The sequence below is a fragment of the Xenia sp. Carnegie-2017 genome, unplaced genomic scaffold (assembly GCF_021976095.1).
Source record: "Xenia sp. Carnegie-2017 unplaced genomic scaffold, XeniaSp_v1 HiC_scaffold_45, whole genome shotgun sequence".
NCBI classification, from domain to species: Eukaryota; Metazoa; Cnidaria; class Anthozoa; order Malacalcyonacea; family Xeniidae; genus Xenia; species Xenia sp. Carnegie-2017.
The window spans coordinates 68,642-87,963 of NW_025813510.1; the positions used below are offsets into that span (position 1 = coordinate 68,642).

Consider the following 19,322-nt stretch of genomic DNA (forward strand, 5'->3'; position numbering starts at 1 on the left):
TACAGAGTTTGGTCGTTTATTTGTGCACATTTTATAACATTAGGCTATAGTAAGTTTTTTATATACAGGTATTACATTATGATTTTTTCTTAAGTGTTTCAAAAGCCACGATTGTGGAGTGTCATTTGCGCTTTTGTCTTTTTCTAAGTGAGTATTGGCCATTTTTTTAATCTAAAGTCACATAGTAGCTAAAATGGCATAACTGAAAATCACGCAATAATATGACATAACTGTTTTTTTGAAAACGAGCTCAAAAAATATTCATTATAAAAAAATCAGAAAATCATTGTAAAAATCAAAAATAATCTAAGATCTAAGATAAACATTATACAAATAAAAAAAGCTTGTCGACAACGACGTTCGCAAATTGATCCTATACGTTTAGATTATTCACTATTGAATACCAGCAGTTCAACTATTAGATTAACAACAATTTGCGAGTGATATAAGTAAGAAAGTTTTAGACATAATTATGTGCAGCGAGAGGGTCAAATTTAAATTATGAAAATATGGATAGTTACTCTTGGTTGGCAAACTCCTCGAGGTGAAGAAAAACGCTTTCTGCAACGTCTAAAGCTATTCTCGCTTCGCGGTCATCATATTCTTCTGCAGGGACTTTGGGCTTCGGTTGATTGTCAGGATAGCGAGTGGGCAAGTAATAACTATCGAGTTTACAACAAAGATCCAGAGAATCTTCTGGCGCACCTTTAAGACGTTTTACAGCTGATGCAAGTCCGTGGATATCGTGTGTCCGCAATTGTTGACGAGGAATACCACATTTTGCATAAAGAACGCCTTTCAAAAGCTTTTCAACACACTGTTGACTGTGGAAACAAACAAGTGCATGACATTTGCATAAGAGTGTTTTAGCAGCATGGAGATCTGCCTTCGCTTGCTTGATCCATCTTTTTGATTCCGCTTTGTCAGGTTCTATGTATTCATAGGTAGCGGAATAGAAACTCACACGTGAACCAGAAGAAAAATGCAAATAGTTATCAAACGTGCTCCTCTCTCGCCATCCACGACTTCTCCAGCGAGACATGCACACATTTGTCACATGTTTTTCAAGGACTTTAAGTCTAATCACCTCACTTTCCAGAAACTCTGTCATTTTAATTGATAGTTCATCATTCTTACAATGTAGCCAATGAAGAATCAAACGTCGTACAACTTTGCGTCGATCAGAGACATCATTTAAGCGTTTAGCCATGGTCAGTGCTTTAGTAATGTCACATTCCTCAGTAGATGTATAAATATTATCCTTGCCATAATTTTGTATAAGATTTCCTGACTCATCTTTGTGATATGTGTAAATATTTAGAACGCTAACAGTCTCACAGTCAGTGTTACTCCCAAAATCAATCTTATATTCAGACTTGAAGTCAAATTTACCAGCCGTTGTATCAGCGGGATTTGCACGCATTAACACCCTCGCCATTCTATATTTGATAGTTTCTTCCTCGTTCGTCCAATCAGTACCACTACCAGACATGCTTTCGACACCATAAGCAACACGTTCGCCTTCTTCAAAATTGCAAAATGGATACTGTATAATAAGATAGTGATAAACATGAGGAACTAACTCTCCAAGCTCTTCGTTTTCCTCTTCATAATCTCGAGCAATGTCATGATCGTCAAGAACATGTGGTATTTGAGATGGTGATTCACACGAAAGTAAATCTGTGAGTTCAGCAAGTTGAATCAAACATCCACCGAGGATTTCGTTTACAGCTTTCGCGAAGAGTGCATGATTTTTTTTCCCACCAAATTCATGTTGAATGTAGAGTGTCTGTGTATCATTTTTTTTTTCAACATGGCATGTCCTCTTGACATTGCTGTTTTCTAATGGACTCGAATTCTCAACGTAAACTAGCCGTACTTGTATTTCTTTCATGCACCGAACTTCGACCTGCTACAAACAAAAAGAAATGTAAACTTATTTCTTTCAAAGCAAACGTCAAATATTCTCCACATGCAAAAATGTTTCATTTTGTGCAAGGAAATCATGTTTCCATGTTGATAAAGATAACATTAAAGTTACGTGTTTTAAAAGTGGTCAACAGGGAAGTGTTCGTTTATCGTTAATAAAACAATGTCAGTTGCCAGGAATTTCGGTATTACGTCGTATGAAACAATTTATTGACGTAAGAGACACGCTTATTTCCAAATTCATGGCCTTAGTTTGTTCCTCTTTTTAGTATTGCTCCTAATTCGGACGTCTTAGGTGAAATGCACTTGAGGAAACTGCAAAAGCTCCAAAACAGAGCTGCACGAATTATAACAAATTGGAGCAATGAAGTATATCAATCTACAGTACTTACTGCCTTGGCTGGGAACCTCTTAACATTTTAAGGAAAAAAACGAAAGCTAAATGATGTAAAAAATTGTAAATAACACTGGCCCAATTCACTTATAAAAAAGAAATAACCAACCATAAGCTTCGAAATATTTCGAGTAGCTTATGTTTGCCACAACCACGAACTAATAGCATGAAAAATAGTTTTATGTATGACGGTGCTAAAATATGAAACTCTATTCCGAATGAAACTAGAGAAAGGAAATCACTGTTATGCTTTCAAAAAAAAAATGCTGCTCACATTTTCTAAATGAAATGAGGGTTACTTTCATTTTTTTACAACTACTTAAGTAATTGTTGTATCTAGATTATAACTTGCACGTAAGGCTAATAACTTGAATATAGCTCTATGTAAAATGAAGGTAACTTTATTAATTTCATTGTAAATTTCTTTGTTATTTTTACGCATATGTGGATATCAGCACCAGTTGACAGGGTTAGCGTTGGTGAAAAAGGTTTTTTATCTTTCTATCTATGTTTTAGTATTGTAATCATAATCTTATCTTTGTAACTAATACAATTGTTTCCTCAATTTCTGTTGTTCTAGTAAGCAGAATTAATAACCCCTTTACCTATTCAGAATTCACCTATTCAAATTTAAAGGCCGTGTTACAAGTAATGTGAGCTTGCATGACGTCTTTACTAGTAGTATTATCAACAATCCCAAATTTTGAGCTTGAAATAATAAAAATCTCCAGAAAGTATTCTCGAAAACACAAAAACATTCAATTTACACCATCGCTTACAGTGTACGAAGCACTGACTAAAATATTTGGGCAATCATAGTAATACAAAGTAAGACCAAGGTAGTTTGGTTACTTAGTGATGAAATCTTTGGGAGGTTGAGTAACCTCGCCATAATTGTTTTATTTAAAATAATCTTATGACAATCTTATGTCGGCCTAAACACAGCCGATTTTCCCAATTTCGAATAACAAAAGTAATGTTTTGATAGAGTTTTTAATTTAAAACAGTCCATAATTTTTTAATTTATGAAGCACGTGACTCTTTATATTCTACATCAAACTTACTATAAATACTTTAAAACAAACCTTAGCGAAAGTAAATCTTGCTGCTTTTTCTTTATCTCGTTCGTCAAGAGTAGACACTCCTTTCTGATGTTTTAAAAGTCGAAGGATAGCGTTCTTGAAATGTGATGATCTCAACACATACACAAAATTTGCAATGAAAGAACAGTGCATGTTCGTAGCATCGGAACAAAATGTACTCTTAGCATCATCTAGACTCTCAGTCACCAATTCACTTAAAGGAGTTGGACGAAGTTTTTTAGGTAAAGCTGCAATATAATCATCTTCCCGCTCTCTTTTCAGTCCACATTTTTCAAGGGGAATAAGAATCTTGTAGTCTTTCTCTTTTACTGATTTTTCAAGGCGGGGTTGTACTTTAAAAAAAAGCTGGTTGGATTCGACTAGCTCGCTACTAGTACTTGGTAAGCTAAGCTTTAGTTCACATAAGTCGTTGTTATTCGCACTCTGCAAGAGAGACTCAAAAAAAGTTGCTGTAGCAAAAAAAGCTTGTTGTTTTTCTTCTTCCGTCATCGATTCATTATTACAAAAATTTTTAATTGAGTGGAGGACATGCACCATTTGCTCTGCAGTTATCTTCTCTGTTACACCAACACTCTTTAAAAAATTTTCATATCTTGTATAATTACGTGGCACAACGTGAAAATGCGGCTTTAACTTTTCCTCCTTGTTTTCGAATGACAAATGTTTACCTTCGACAAGGCGTTTTTCCGCATGAAGAAAAATGCAGGGAACTGAACTCAAACAATTGCCAATATTTTCGTAATCATGTTTACAATGTTCGAAAAAATCGTACACACTTTTATAGACTTCAGAAATTTTGTCGTCCAACACATTGCCATTAGTTAACTTTGTTAAAGTGCTTTGAGAAATCTTTCTGACATGTTTGATCACAATATCTAGTGGCGGTCTATTGGCGATTTTCAAGGAGGAGAGAAGACTACTGTTGGCAGTTGCCCATTCAGGAAGAAGAGGTGCACTAGTCCACACAAGATATCGGACATTCCATAACATTGAATCCTTGAATGACAGAAATTCTAATTTACCATTAATGCTATATTGTGGATGAATGGAAGAAAGTTCTTCTTCAACTTCATCGGGAATAATAAACTTTATTGTCGAAATATCTTCTAAAGACCAATTTTGCTCTCGTTTTGTTCCAAGCAAATAATGAACAAGTTCCATCGACTTCTTTTGCAAACCATCATCGTACACAGAGCACGTTTTAGCACATTGAGCTACTTGCTTGGCAAACTGTATAAACTGAGCTTCGTCACATTTTTCGTGCATGCCAATATTCAGGAGAAAGCAATGCCACTCTTCTTGATCGAATGGAGCATTTGGAAACTTATGCTCATCAGGAGAGAACATCATTTGAAACAGTTCGTTACGAGGATTGAAATAACTAGAAGCAAGACGAAGCCTTCCATTCTTCTCTGGTATACAAGAAGTGTTTTGAAGTTTGTTGAGCAGTTCCGTATTCGTTGTGTATGTATTATCATCTCTCATTGATATAAGAAAATCAATTTGACTTTGCCGACAAAGTGAAGAGAAACTTGGCAAAACATACTCGATATGAAATTGATGATGAGAGCAATACACATTGATGCCAAGGGCTACGTACAATTTTCTTAGGTCTGTGAAATCATACAGAAACAACACCTCAGTCGTTTTGATGTCCTGAAGTTCCCTTATCGCTTCTTGTGGCAAGTATTTAGAAACTACGACAGAGTACTTATAAGATGATAAACAATGGAATTTGTCATCAACACCCCTAAAAAATGGCAAAGTCTTGGCAATATTCATTGACGTTTTGTTCTCAGAATCAGCATCAAAGAATTTCAAAAAACGCTCGATGTTCTTTTCATTGAGTTTACTCATAACAAGTCTTTTATTGTCGTGCATGTATTTCAAAACGCACAGTACATCACTCACACAATTGGGGTCAGCGACCAATTTTTGGACTATACTGGAAGCTTGTTCAACTATTTCACTATCCAGAATAGGACAATCCAGTTCAATAAGAATCTCTCTCATGTGCTTCTGAGTAGAGTTTTCTTTTGAATGAAACTTTGAAGCTAAAACTGTTTTCGCACTGTCAACTGTTGCCAGCGCTTCATCTTTAGTTGGTATGATGGGATACATTCCAAGAAAATGTTTAATGGCGGAAATCCTGTCATTCTTAGAACCAATTTTGTTTTCTAATTTAGCTTCTGTCAAAAACTTCCACAGTCGACCAAACCATTTCTTGGAAAGTGCACCTGTTTCTTGATATCGAAAAGGGATATGTTTTTTTTCACCCAGAGACAATTTACCCATAAACATATCGGGCATAAATTCTTCAGCTAAAGATGGAATCGTAAGATCATGCATAAATTTTGATGGAGTAAGCTTGGAAAGGATGGAAACAAACTTATCGTAAACAAATTTTGAAGATTTGTCTGGAAACAAATCGCTGTATGCTGAACAATATATGTTACAATTGGTTTGAAAAACACGAAGCATTTCATCTTGAGTCAACAAAAGTGGAAGACCAACAGGATTAGACAAAAATATATTTTCAGCAGTCATACAATACATTAAGATGCTTTCTAACTTTTCTGTATTTTCCAGCTTAGATTTTACAAGTGGTAAAGGTAGCTTTCCAATGTCACATCTTGAATTATTGTCTTGAGAATTTCGTAGAAAATAGATAGTGGTCTCGGGAGATAAAATATTTGTTTCTATACCAGACTTCTCAAATGCTTCACAAATCCTTAGTGGTGTAAATTGCAACACTGGCATTCGGATTTGCAGCAAGGTAGCAACAAGAAAACGTTGGGTTTCTCTTTCTTTGCTGGCAAAGGACTTTTTATCATGAACAAAGTACACTGTACTCGCACAAAGCCACTCTACCGTAAATCTTGTGAAGCAACTACTATTCTGAAATCGGCTTTTTTGTGATGCAGTTAGCGTAAGTTGCTCCAAATGTGTTTCATGTGTTTCAGCGGTCACAGGTAAAACATCACAATTCTTTAAAGATTGATACAAGGCCTTAACAAGATTTTTCCATTTACTGTCTACATGAAAATTAGGAAAAAGGTTGTGATACCAATCAAGACCTTTAACAGCTTCATCCTCTGTAGAAAAGCAAACACTGCCAGAATGTACTTCAGAATGAGGAATGCGAAATTTAGCAGCTGAGATTAAAGATGCAAAGGATGGAGCAAGGACCATTTTTTTCATAAAATTATTCCATTTTGTTCTGCGACATTCCCGCTTAGGATCAAACCATAAATCTCTTCTCGATCCATCTAAAGCAAAGTGTCCATTAACATGCAGCGGTAAATGTGTCTTTACTGGAAGAGGTAAGAAACAATATGCAACATATTCTTCAGAGTGCGGTCTTGACGATGATAAAAGAGCAGCAACACCACCACGAGGAAATAAACCAAGATCAGAAACATCTGGAATTGTCTTTTGAACAATAGAAATGTCTTCATCCATCGATACCACTGATTCGTTCATATCAAACTTCTTGACACCAAAATTTTGATGAATGAGCCAGCTTTCTTTTAAGGCAGACGAATCTTTCACATGCATTTTGTAAAGGATATCTGCATGGGGGATATCGAACGTGGCACAAGACTTGTATTTCTGCAAGTGATCATACGGTCTAAAAAGCTTTTCATTTTCGTAATATTTTATCTTTGAATCAACCGAATATATGCGCTTTCGATTGCCATCTTTATTAATCATCCAGACCTCGATTTTCTTCACGTTGTTAAGAAAAAGAAGCACCTTTCTCGCAGCACATTGGAAGCTTTCCAAAAGCTTTGCTACAAATTTATCAGTTACGGGAAAATGGGATATTCTTGAGGATAAAGCTTGTTTGTTTGTTCGCAATGGAAGTCTAAACATGGTGCATTTGTTGAGTGGCCAAAAACTGGCAAGAAAGCCGGACATAGTGTCCGAAAAAACATCACGAAAATCCTCATCGATGTTATTATACCGTCCACCAGGTGATATGTTGGTTGCTTCGGGACAATATTCACAATGTGGATCAAGAATACAAAGCGTGTCATCATTCGATAAGAAACTAGGACAGTCAGTCAAGTGATAAACGGCGTTAAATCCAATGCCATACTGACCAGTTTTTGAAGGATCAGACTGCTTACTTCCAATTCCAAGGTTGCAAATTCCATTGAAATCATCTTCACTAAAAGGTCGGTTGTTATACACACACAATGCAGGCCCTTGGATTTCTTTGGCATTATCCTGAAGTACTCGTTCACTGGGAAGCGTTCGTTTATCGTAAATAAAAACAATTTCAGTTGCCTTTGCGTCGTCTGCGTTCTGAACAAGTTCTTTAAGAATACCCACATCACAAGGGTAGGTTCCGAGGATATTCTTTATTCGATCAGTGAGTTCCTCATGCTGGCCAAAAGACATTAGTAATGTATTGCCATACTTCTCTCGTCTTCTCTCACGTATGGTCTTTGCTCCAAGTTTGAGAGCAACATGCGCAGAAATATCATTATGAAGGTAACGTTCTTTAGGATTTTTATATCTCACACGAAAATCATCAACAAGAACAGTCAGATCTTTGCTATTGCAAAATATAGATTTCAAATCTGGAAGCGGAATAGTCCCAATACGTAACTTCACACTTTCTATTGTATTCGAGTTATACAATTCGTTTGATAGAGTAACAACCAGTTTCATTTCTTCTTTTGCCAAAGGTTTTTTTTGGCGAGACATACTTAGAGAATCTAATGCCTGAAGAAAATCATTTACCGAGAAACTCTTTTTAATATTTGCAACCTCAAGAAGAAATCCATAATTTTCTTTAAATTTGTACGGAACGCTGTAAAGATAGGGTTCGGCGTGGCCGGTCCATTTCAAAGCAACCTTATTATTAGCAATAAATTTACCACGAAGAAATATCCATGGTTCTGTTCTGAGTTTCTCTACAATGTCAGCATCATGATTTTCTTTAAGTTTTGTTTGAAGATGCTGATAAATATGTTCACAAACAGAATTGATTTCTTTGGAATTTACCCTGTTTGAACTTTTTGCAATTTCTAGTTGCTCCCATACTTGCAAACAATTTGGTGTACGATTTAAGAACCCTAGTATATCTTTCAAAGCCAAGTTAAATGCGCCACATCCAGATTCATCACTGTTATCAACAATTAGACATGCAGAGCCAACGAGTTTCGAATGCCTGGGCAGGAAAAGCTCGTTTGGAGAGTAAAAATTAGTCATTTGACAATGACTTCCTTTCCATTTCAAGGTGTAATTTGATGGAGGAGTACGACGAACTGGCAAAAATTTTACATCACAAAGTGAATATTCTTTGCAAGAGGGATCTTTTTCATTTAAGCGCTCGATATTCTGTCGTAAATACTTTATGAGGCAATGCGACCGACGTAATGCATCTTTAAGGTCAAAATCCAATAGCTTTTCTACGGACTTTGCACGAGCTTGAATTTCTTTCCATGACAAGAGATCTTTTACCATACCAAGTTTGTCTAGAGCTTCTAGCTGACGACTGTTCAGACCATTTTGAGGAAATCGATTTTCCTCTATATCAAACAACAATTTAACATGATCGTCATTAGGATTGATTAAGTCATCAGGTCGACGTAATAAATTTTCATTACAACAGCAAGGAATACATTCATAATCACGATACAAAGAAAAAATTCTTTTTTGGTCGTCTCTGGATTCTTCATGTATAAAGTGTAGACCCCATAAGAGAATAGGATTACGGAAATCAGATTGAAGAGATGAAAGATTTGGAAAAAAAATTTTTCAAAAAATGTTACAAGGCTCAAAAATCGTTGCTTCAGAACAAGAACGTCAACAGCTTTCTGCATTGACATTGTCACGTCAAATGGAAGATCAAATACGGCAATGTCAAGAAATCGCAAGGTTTTGATAATCAAATTTTGTTTTTTTCCACGCAAATCATGATCTAAGATATATCCTTCAAAAATATTCAACCATTGACCATTGCTGTGGAAAAGCCTTCGTTTTTCCTTAACTAATTTGATGTAGAAACTTGAAACAACTAATTCCCATGACACTTTTTTAAAATTCAAACATGGCCAGAGATCATAAAAACTTTTGGGAAACCCCATAATACGGTAAGAAACAGATTTTAGATCTTCAAGAAGTAAAAAATATACTTCAGGTATGGCATCTTCAAGAAGGCATTCATTCCATCGAGATTCGAAGTTTTCCTCGGTCGTTGTTCTTTCCCAGATTCCATCACGATTTGAACGAACAGCAAATGAACTGTTGACATGAACTGGCAAACCAGTTGCAATCGAGAGAGGCAAAAAACAAAACGCTTCTCCGTTTACTTTGGTAATAGAAAAATTGTCCAACTCATAATCGCTTTCTTTTTCTGAGCTGCTATATACACGGGAAGCTGCAGCAGCAATTGGCATAAGACCATGTTCTGCACCTTCTTCTTTGGCAAATCGAATTGATCGATCCTTTCCAACACCATACACAATAAACCAATGGTGGCATTCACTAGATATTGGCTTATCATCTACAGATAGAGAACCTTCACATATAACAATTTTGACGCGTTCGACATATGATGGTGGAATTTTGCTTGAATTTTCCTTCCACCATTTCGAACAAACTGAAATAAAGGGCAAACGTGGTCACTCTGAAACTGATAGAGGATCTCCACACTTCGTACAATTCTACCATATTGACACTTGTACAACCAAAAGATGGGAGCTTTTCTCTAACGTTTTTATTATTTCCTTAACCTTTGCAGAATCATAGACTGTTTCACTTATTTCGCTTTTCTTGGCTTCTTCTTCAGTGCGAAATGGAAATCTAAACAGCGTACCTTTAAAATTAAATTTTTCGTGACTACTTAGGTTTGTCTTACATTTAAAGACGTTGTTATATAAAGAAAATTGATCGGCAAATGCAGTAAAAGGCCTTAAGTTCTTGGCAAGGTCAATCCGAATTCCAGGACGACATTTGTCACGAATGTGATTGGCAATATGATTAACATTAGGATCAAAGATGCACATAAATGTTCGGCTGACCAAACTTGGTACGTCAGTGAGATGATAAACAGCATTGAAGCCAAGACCAAACCGACCAATTTTTGAAACATCTTTCTCTTTAGTTCCACCAGCTAATTTGTTGATATTTTCTAAATCATTATCAGTAAACACAGCATTGTTGAAGGCCCACAATGCAGGTCCTTGACAAACAGCCATCTCACGAGAGAACAGACTATCTGTCTTACCTGTCCTCCAATCAACCAAAAATTTCACAATAGAGGCACCAGCATCATCAGCATTTTGAATAAGCTCTTTAAAAATTCCAACTCCTTCTTTGTATTCTTTTAGAATGTTTTTTATTCTTCTTGTGATCGGTTCATACGGTCCAGTTTGTTCAAATTCAAAAGATTCAGCAGATAACAGGCACGTACTTAGTGATGGAACACCTAATAATTGAGCGATCTTTGGTGAAATGCAGTCGTGAATCAGTTGAACATCTTTAGGAATATCAAGTTCATTTCTTCCATCTCTTAACCAATCCTGATCACAGTACGCACATTCTTTACATTCTTTTAGTACCAACATTTTTGTAGGATCTTGTACGGGGACATATATCTTTTTACGCAGTTCCTCGGTTAATTGTTGATCATTACTCACAAGCCACTCCAATATAGAGCGACAGAAATTTAAGTCTTTATTGGTACGCTCGAGAGAAAATGACTCTTTTTCGTGGGCTTCGCGAATGTTGTTTAGGACAATCACGATGTCTTCTTTCGAAAACTGCTTGCGTACACCTTGGCTTTCAAACAACTGTGTAAGTTCTCTTCCATCATTTAAATTATCTGGTAACAGGTAAAGTGGTGGTTGCAATTCAAAAGGCAAATATTCTTTTTCAAAAGCAATGTTTTCAGCAGAACAAAATCCTTTCCCATGCCATATCCATCGCAACAAATCATTTTGGAAAATCGACTTCGAAATTTCTTGAAAGTTCACCGACGAAAGATAAAGGTAAATATCTCGAACCATTTCCGGATCGCATTCATTGTTATTATTCCACACACGGATGATTGATTTTAGCTGCTCAATCACTGGCGTTAGATCAACATGCTTTTGAATTCCAATATGATCTTGAAGGGTTTCCTTTACTTCAATACCCAATATAGGTGCAGATGAAGCAACAAGTCGTACATGACACTGAAGATAAAGTTCGCTAGGCCTAAAAAACCTTCTTTTGCTTTTGTACCATTCAGAATGCATAAAGGTAGGATAGTTAATGATGTAAGAATTACAACTCATTGCACGGGGTAGCCACGCTATATTTTTCAAGTCATCTAATTCAGCTGTATTTTGGATAAATGATTCAGGTAAAAGATGAAGTAATGCTTGTGCTTTTTTCACACCTTCGTCATAATTTGATTTTTCAATATTACGGGCTACACTTAGCAAATCAGTGATTGTGATTGTTTCTCGAGTACGAAGACCAAAGTCAAGTAACGTAGAAATAAGATTAGAATATTCATTTGAAGGAAATCTTTGAGTCTCGCCATGGAAGAGATTACAAAGATCAGCATCATTTGGATCAAATAAGTCCCGTGGAATTTTCAACCCTCCAAACCCAGTAGAAACAAAGGGCAACTCCTTTACTTCATCTAAAAAAAATTTAGCATGGAAACCATACTTCCTTTCCAAAATCCATAACATGATTTTTGTCGTTTCGTCAACAGTGTACTTCTGATCTCTGATGTCCGGAAAAAGATACTTGCAGAACATTTCCTCCGGGACCATGATATCTAATTCTAGCAACTCAACCAAGCGAGATGACTGAAAATCGATCAAAGAAATAATTTTGTGAGCCATTTTAAAACAAAAATCATTGGGGAGTTTCAAACTTTGTGATGCAACTTTAAGAAAATGACTTCCATCAAAAGGGCAAGCGTTTTTACCGTCAAGCGTCTCCAACAAAGGCAATGATCGTAACACGTCAATTTCTTTTTTTACTAACTTCGATGTTTTAGCTATAAAGAAGTTTTGGAGTACTTTTCGATCTTCTTTTGAGCAATTTTCAATATAAATTTTAGCTTCCTGTATCGACAAGTTGACCAATTAGAAGAGTAACTTGAGAAGCTGAAGGAGGTTTGATATAATTAGAAATGTTTGGATGATGTACATACAGCATGGAAACATTGTACGGTAATAAAATCGCTCCGACAGCAACAAGAAGATCGCGGACTTTAATGGCAGATCATTGTGAGAAACGTCAGAACTAAACATAAGCTTAGATTTTGATGACAAAAACCAAGTGCTTTTCTAGAGTTTAACTTAAGCGGTATGAGAGGATTCCTTCAAATTGCTCCAGGTCTTTGAAGTTATGATTAATCCACTGCCATATGTCGTGGATCCAACTTTTCGGGGGATGATTTGGCTTAACTGGGTCCCATAAAACATAGGTTGAACTCTGCGACCATTCTTCAGGAAAATTTGACTTTATACACTCAATAACTAGCTCAGGAGTGAGATTAATTAACTGTGTTGAATTAAATGTGTTCGAAGATCCTGTGGCCTTTGTTTTAAACCAATTAAGTAGTGAAGGAGAAATAGACATGTCCAAAAACCGGTGCTTGAAATTGGGTATCAGAAGCTCACTACATTGACCGTTGGGAACAAATACTGATGATGACGGATCAGAGTTGTGACAATGCTTTTTGAAAGAAACAAATGATTTAGAAGCTAATGGGAGAAGATCAACATCATTTAGGTCTTCTGGAGAAGGGTTATCGATAAGAATGTAATCGAGCAACAACAAACGCTTTTCTCTAGAAAAATCTTCAGGGATAGTATTTGATTTTATATAACAATTGAAAGACTTTGGTGTGACTTTTGCTTTTCGTCAAAATATTTTTCAATAATTTTCCTTACATGATCAGGTAAGTCTGAAACCACAGATGTAGAGTTTGATAAAAGCGTTTCAACAACAGCATTTCTAGTGATTTCCTTTATACCAACTTTCATCATGTAATCAAGATATGCATTTTCTAAGGCAACCAAAGAAGTAGTTGTACGGCTGGTTTGAGCAAAAAAAGATCAAGATTTTTTATTTCTTTAAAGAGAGGTTCGATTAAACATTCCCAATGCCCAACAACTTTGTCAAGATTTGGAAGGGTAGAGTAAATTAGATCACGCTTTGCTAAATCATCGAAACCTGCACTAAGATCATCGTTGAGAATTGATTTGAATGCATGACATAGGACAGACGATAAAATCTTTTGCAAAAGCAAAACATTCCATTCTGCTGTTTCATTATTTTGACACTCGCTTCCTGGCCATAGCAGACCACGTCTATTTTTAGTAACTCCAAAGGCTCCGTGAACCAAGACAGGAAGTCCAGTCAGAGAGTCATCATCACAAGGCAATGGTAAATAACAAAATATTCTACCAGGTTTTTCATTCTTTGCGTTGTCATTTAATGGTATTGCACAGCCAACCCAAGGAAGGAGACTCAAAGATTCCGAAAGTTCCTTAATTCGATCATCTCGTTCAAATGCAATTTGATTGAAGACAAGCCATTTGTACATCTTCTGTTTCGAATTTTCAGAGACATTTGTTTCAATGACACAACTGAATTCATGGGAAATTTTCATTGCTGCATTCTCAAGCATAGAATGTCGTTTTTGTTTAACTTCTTCCCTTGTTGACGATGAGATTTCTACTTCAAAAAGACACACTTCGCCATTTTTGTCATCATGACAATAAACACCGATGTGTTGAATATTTTCATAAACAAGAGAATAATAGGGCCTTCGTCGTGAAGCGACTTAAAAGACTCACTACTTTTCTTTGTGTAGGTTTTATTCGTTAGTTTCGACTCACAATTACGTAAGGGAAAGCGAAAAAGCGTCGAATGGAAGTTTTTGGAAATATCAAAACCAAAAACATCTTGAAAAGGCAAAAATTGACCGCGGAATTCACTTGTCGACAAATTTTCGTTTATTAGGTACATTTGACCTGACTGCCCATCTCCAAAACATGTTTTGTGAGGATCCAAAAATCCAATCTTGTCTCCACTTGCTACTCCAGGAAGGTCTACGCAAAATAATAGTAAACACAATGTTGGGCTGGGACAGATACATATTTCAGCAATTGATTCGAAAAAAACACAACATCAATTACTATTTTCATAGAATAGCCATCCCACTTAAACACATAAAGTTTGCTTAGCGTTGTCATTGCAGGTTGAAATATATTATTGCCACAGGACTTTTTATGCTCATGGGATTTTAAAATAAATCCTACTTTCGTAAGTTGAGTAAATTAGAACAATGTAGTGGATATGCCATAATACCCATAGAGATTCTAAATAATACTAGAGGTGGCATTGATGGCCAATTTAGACGACGCGTGAATTAGGGGGGGGGATTAATTATTTAGGTCCCGGATAAAACATTAAAACAGGAAGTAAACAAATGATGTTTTTGCCGTCTGCTTCGATTCTTTTTAACATACTGCAGTAAGTTTGTTTGCTCTTTTTTACAAGCATCAAGAAAAGTTTCCGTTAGTAATTTATTTAAGCGAGCTTTTATTATGATTATATGTTATTTACAACCTCCGTATGCCTTGTATGCTTTAATTAACTATATGCAATGAAAACTTGTTATTCTTTTCTGTTTTTCTGTTTTTCTGTTTTTACAAGCCACATACTCACATAGTTTAACCGTTTTAACATTTTCCGGTATGGATGACAAATATATGTTTTTTGAAGTCTGTTATCAGTTGAATTAAAAACAAAAAAGGTCTTTTTATCAAGCAATGATTCACGGACTTCTAATTTACTGAATGAGTACAAAAGCAACACAAACATGTTTTGTAAAATGCAAGTGGCTTAAACCATCTAAAATTACGATAAAAAGGCAAGAATTGTTCGACAATTAAATTGTTATAGTATTCACTATAGTATTTACGCATAATATGTACAAAAAAGTGAAAAAATCATAGTTTTCCACTGTAGCTTAACATCCGGAAATCGATTTTGCCCCCCAAAAAACAAGTACCATATTTTGAATTATAGCTTATAGAACGATGCCACCTCTAGTCTTATTTATAATCTCTATGATCATAACCATAGCCACTTCATCACGAAATGTTCAACTAATCAAAAACAAGAATGTATTACTCCATATCGCCGTAGTAAAACTGACACTATTTTCACGTCTCAACCGAAAAATTTGTTTGAAGGAAAATTGTGGCTGTTGCCAATGAACTCTACTGTTGCACATTGCAAATCTCAGCATGAAATTCTATTCTTTTGCATTTGATTCTCCTTAGGAAAATTCTTTGGAATAAACTACTTCAGAATCACGCAAATTCTAAATGTCGTGTGATTTCAAATGCTCGCACTTTTTTTAATACATACAGTACCGCTCGCGTATTTGTTAAAGTGGTACTATGACGAAAATTTTGCCTCTCGTTTTTTTTTCATAGATTAATAGTGTATGTAAAAAAATCTCTTCTGGCGAAATTTTAGCGCAATGTATTTCATGCTGCTCGAGTTACGTAGCGATAAACTTTAAGAGCCGCCATTAAAATGCGCCATATTTGAATTTTCAAGAAGGAAGGTGCTTGTGACGTCATAGTCTTAACTCGCGGCTGTTTACAATATAACACTATATACAAATAGAGATTTAAAAGGTTGTATAACTCAATTTTTTTAACATGCCTTCAACACGCTGTGTCGTGCAAGATTGCAGTAATAAGTCTGATAGAAGTACAGGCATTTCATTACATAAAAGCCCAAACGACGAGTCTTTGAGAAGAATTTGGGTTAAATTTGTTCAGACGAAGCGCGCAATTATTATATACTTACACATATTGCAGATGATAAATTTTCACAATTTGAGAGAACCAATAATACATCCAGGCAAACTTTCAATATATAATATACATTTATACTAAGGTTTTAAAGGAAATACAAAATGAAGTGTCTGTATCATGCGATGACCTTTGGTCTTTAAACCTAACGAAGCTGCTTGAAGAACAAATTCGTTCAGGCAAACTTCGTTAAAGCCAGGGTGATCCAAAATGCATTTCCTTTCATCGATTTCGAACTGATACATTTTACCACGGCATTGCTCTATTTCCATGCAGCATCGGCACTCTTGAGGGTTGACAACAAGATCCAACGAACAATGGCCACATTCACACCTTTAATATTGGCCAAATTGTATGTTTCCATAAAGTTATCATAGCTAACGGCAGACGATTCAGATCAAAGTAACACACTAAGAATGACATCTTACCATGAAGTAACATCAACACGGGCATCAAAACGATCTTGCAGCATGTCTTCAACCCGCCGTTCTTCTGCGACTGTAGCTTCGTACTCAGCAATTTCATCGGGCGAAGCAAGCGGTTCAATATTATCGACAAATGGCAAAATTTCCGAATTAGATTCGTTCGAATTTGCCGTCACAAATTCCGATGAAGAAATCGATGCGTTTGTCTCGATCGAAGACTCAGAGAGCGAGCTAGATCTCGATGAATTTGACATTTTTTTGCTCTATTTATGTATTACTTTGTATACTTTCCAATGTGCGCTTCTTGCCGTGTTAAGACTATGACGTCACAGACTTTGCTGATTGCAAATATTCAAAATGGCCGATTTTAATGGCGGACATGAAAATTAGACATTTCAAATGTTCATAACTCCCTCGTTATACTATTATTTTTGCTTACATTTTACGAAAGCAATAATTGATATGTGTTTAAACTATTGAATGCTAAAATCGATGATTTTTTAACGTTAAGTTTTCGTCATAGAACCACTTTAAAGAAGGTAATCCCATCATTCCCATTGTAGGAACAATTGACTGACCCCAGCAAAATACCCCTCTAGGTAGACTGCACGTTTAACGTTCTCTTGTATTGCACCTTCAGTTGGAAGAATTTCATTAAGAGTCCTTGCTTTCTGGGTAAAAATCTTTTTGCGTATGTCATTAACGAAGGTTTGTGTACTTGTACGGAGGTAGAGTACTACGGTATACTGCTCCAACATTTGTAGGGTATTATCACTAATCTCTGTAGGTGGCTGGGTTTTTTCTATGCAAATGTCGAAAGCAATGCATGCTCACATGTAAAATTGGCATTTGGAGTGCACCACACATTATACTTGCAAAGGCAGTGGTGTAGAAGCAATCTAAAGGTTCTGTGATTACTAGCTTCTAAAGCATTTATGGTTAAAAAAACAGCAGCTAAAATTATGCAAAGATACTGTTTGATTACAAACGCTGCAAAGATACCCCAGTTGTACTTTGTATCTATGCTCTTCAAAAATTTTGAATTATTTAATTCCAACACGCCTTTTTCCCCCTTCTTACGCCGGTCAGATGTGATTCTTGGGAAAAAATAGAATATTCTCAACTCAAGTTTAAAATTAGAATCGCGATGTTATGGATAAAAAGTAAACTGTAAGTGCCGAAGCATGGCAGCTCGGAGAGCTTCGAAACGTTTTCGTATTGACTCAATAGTTGTTTTATATGTTATATGTTATATGTTATATGATGAATGTTCTTGAACAAACGATGTAAGATGCGATAGCATCTCGTACAGTGGTTTATCTGCCAAATGAAAGATGAATAAAGAATTTGAAAACACTTATAGTAAAAAACTTGACACAAAGAGCGACGGGATCACAAATTTACGAAGAAAATCGGTAAATATCAGGCGAATACAGCGAGTAATTGGAATACATAATGAATAACGACACGGATATGTCAGAACCTTCGAACAAAGAGAATAATTTGGTAGAAATAAGTAAATCTAACGAGAACAATGATATTAATAATGTGTCGGACGAAATTGTTGAAGAGAATGAGCGAGTTATTGAAGAATAAATCAACCGAAAATAGACGATGGAGTAGCGCCAAAGTCACCACAGAATAGCGCGCAAAGCAAGAAACATGTGCGTACAAAAACTCGCTTCGTTGGAACAGCGGTGAGAAGAAGGATTGGAATACTAGACAACTTACTTAGAGAACAATGTACCGATATTGTTAAATTAATGGCTAACAAAGATGGCTTAGTGTTGGAAATGGATGATCTCAAACGTTTTCTCGAGGAATTAATAGACGCAACGATAGTTAGTGGTCTGTCTGCTCATTATAAGTAGCTACTTTAATGATATTAGAGAGAGCTTTCGCGAGTGTTCCGTTGACGCTAAAACAAGAATTAACGACCTAACACAGGAACGTATAGAAATGCGTTACACAGATCCCATCGTTTCCGAAGCTCAGGCAAGAGCTCTTCATCCGTATCTTCAAGGGTATCATCACTGTCTTCCAAAAGGATAACTGCAAACGCTGCTGCATTAAAAGAAGAGTTGCTCACTCTTAAGAAGAAACATGAGTTAGAAAGACAACAAGAGGAGTTGAAGCAACGCCAAATATAACTGGAATGGCAATTGGAACAAGAACAATTGCAAGGTGAGATTAATGCTACAGATGCCATGCAACACAATTGTAAATGTAAAGGAACTCGACCTATGTTGATAACCTGCACGTCAAACGAGTGCTAGGTATTGAAAGGTGCATTGCAAACGATTCTTTCCAATTTTGCACAACACGGAAAGATAGACCTTGTACAAGACGTGGTGTATTGGCAACCATATGTTCAGTTTATGATCCTCTTTTTTGGGTTTTGTAGCCTCAGTATTACTAAACGGTAAAAGAGTCATGCAAGCTATTTGTAAGGAGAACATAGATTGGGAAGATTTTTTGCCAGAAGTTTTAAAGAATGACATCTTACCATGAAGTAACATCAACACGGGCATCAAAACGATCTTGCAGCATGTCTTCAACCCGCCGTTCTTCTGCGACTGTAGCTTCGTACTCAGCAATTTCATCGGGCGAA

The 19,322-nt window shown here is 36.1% G+C and overlaps 1 pseudogene; it reads right to left on the reverse strand.

Annotated features, from left to right (window-relative positions):
- The window catches only part of LOC124456327, a 25,554-nt pseudogene continuing 6,232 nt past the window's right edge, over positions 1 to 19,322 (reverse strand).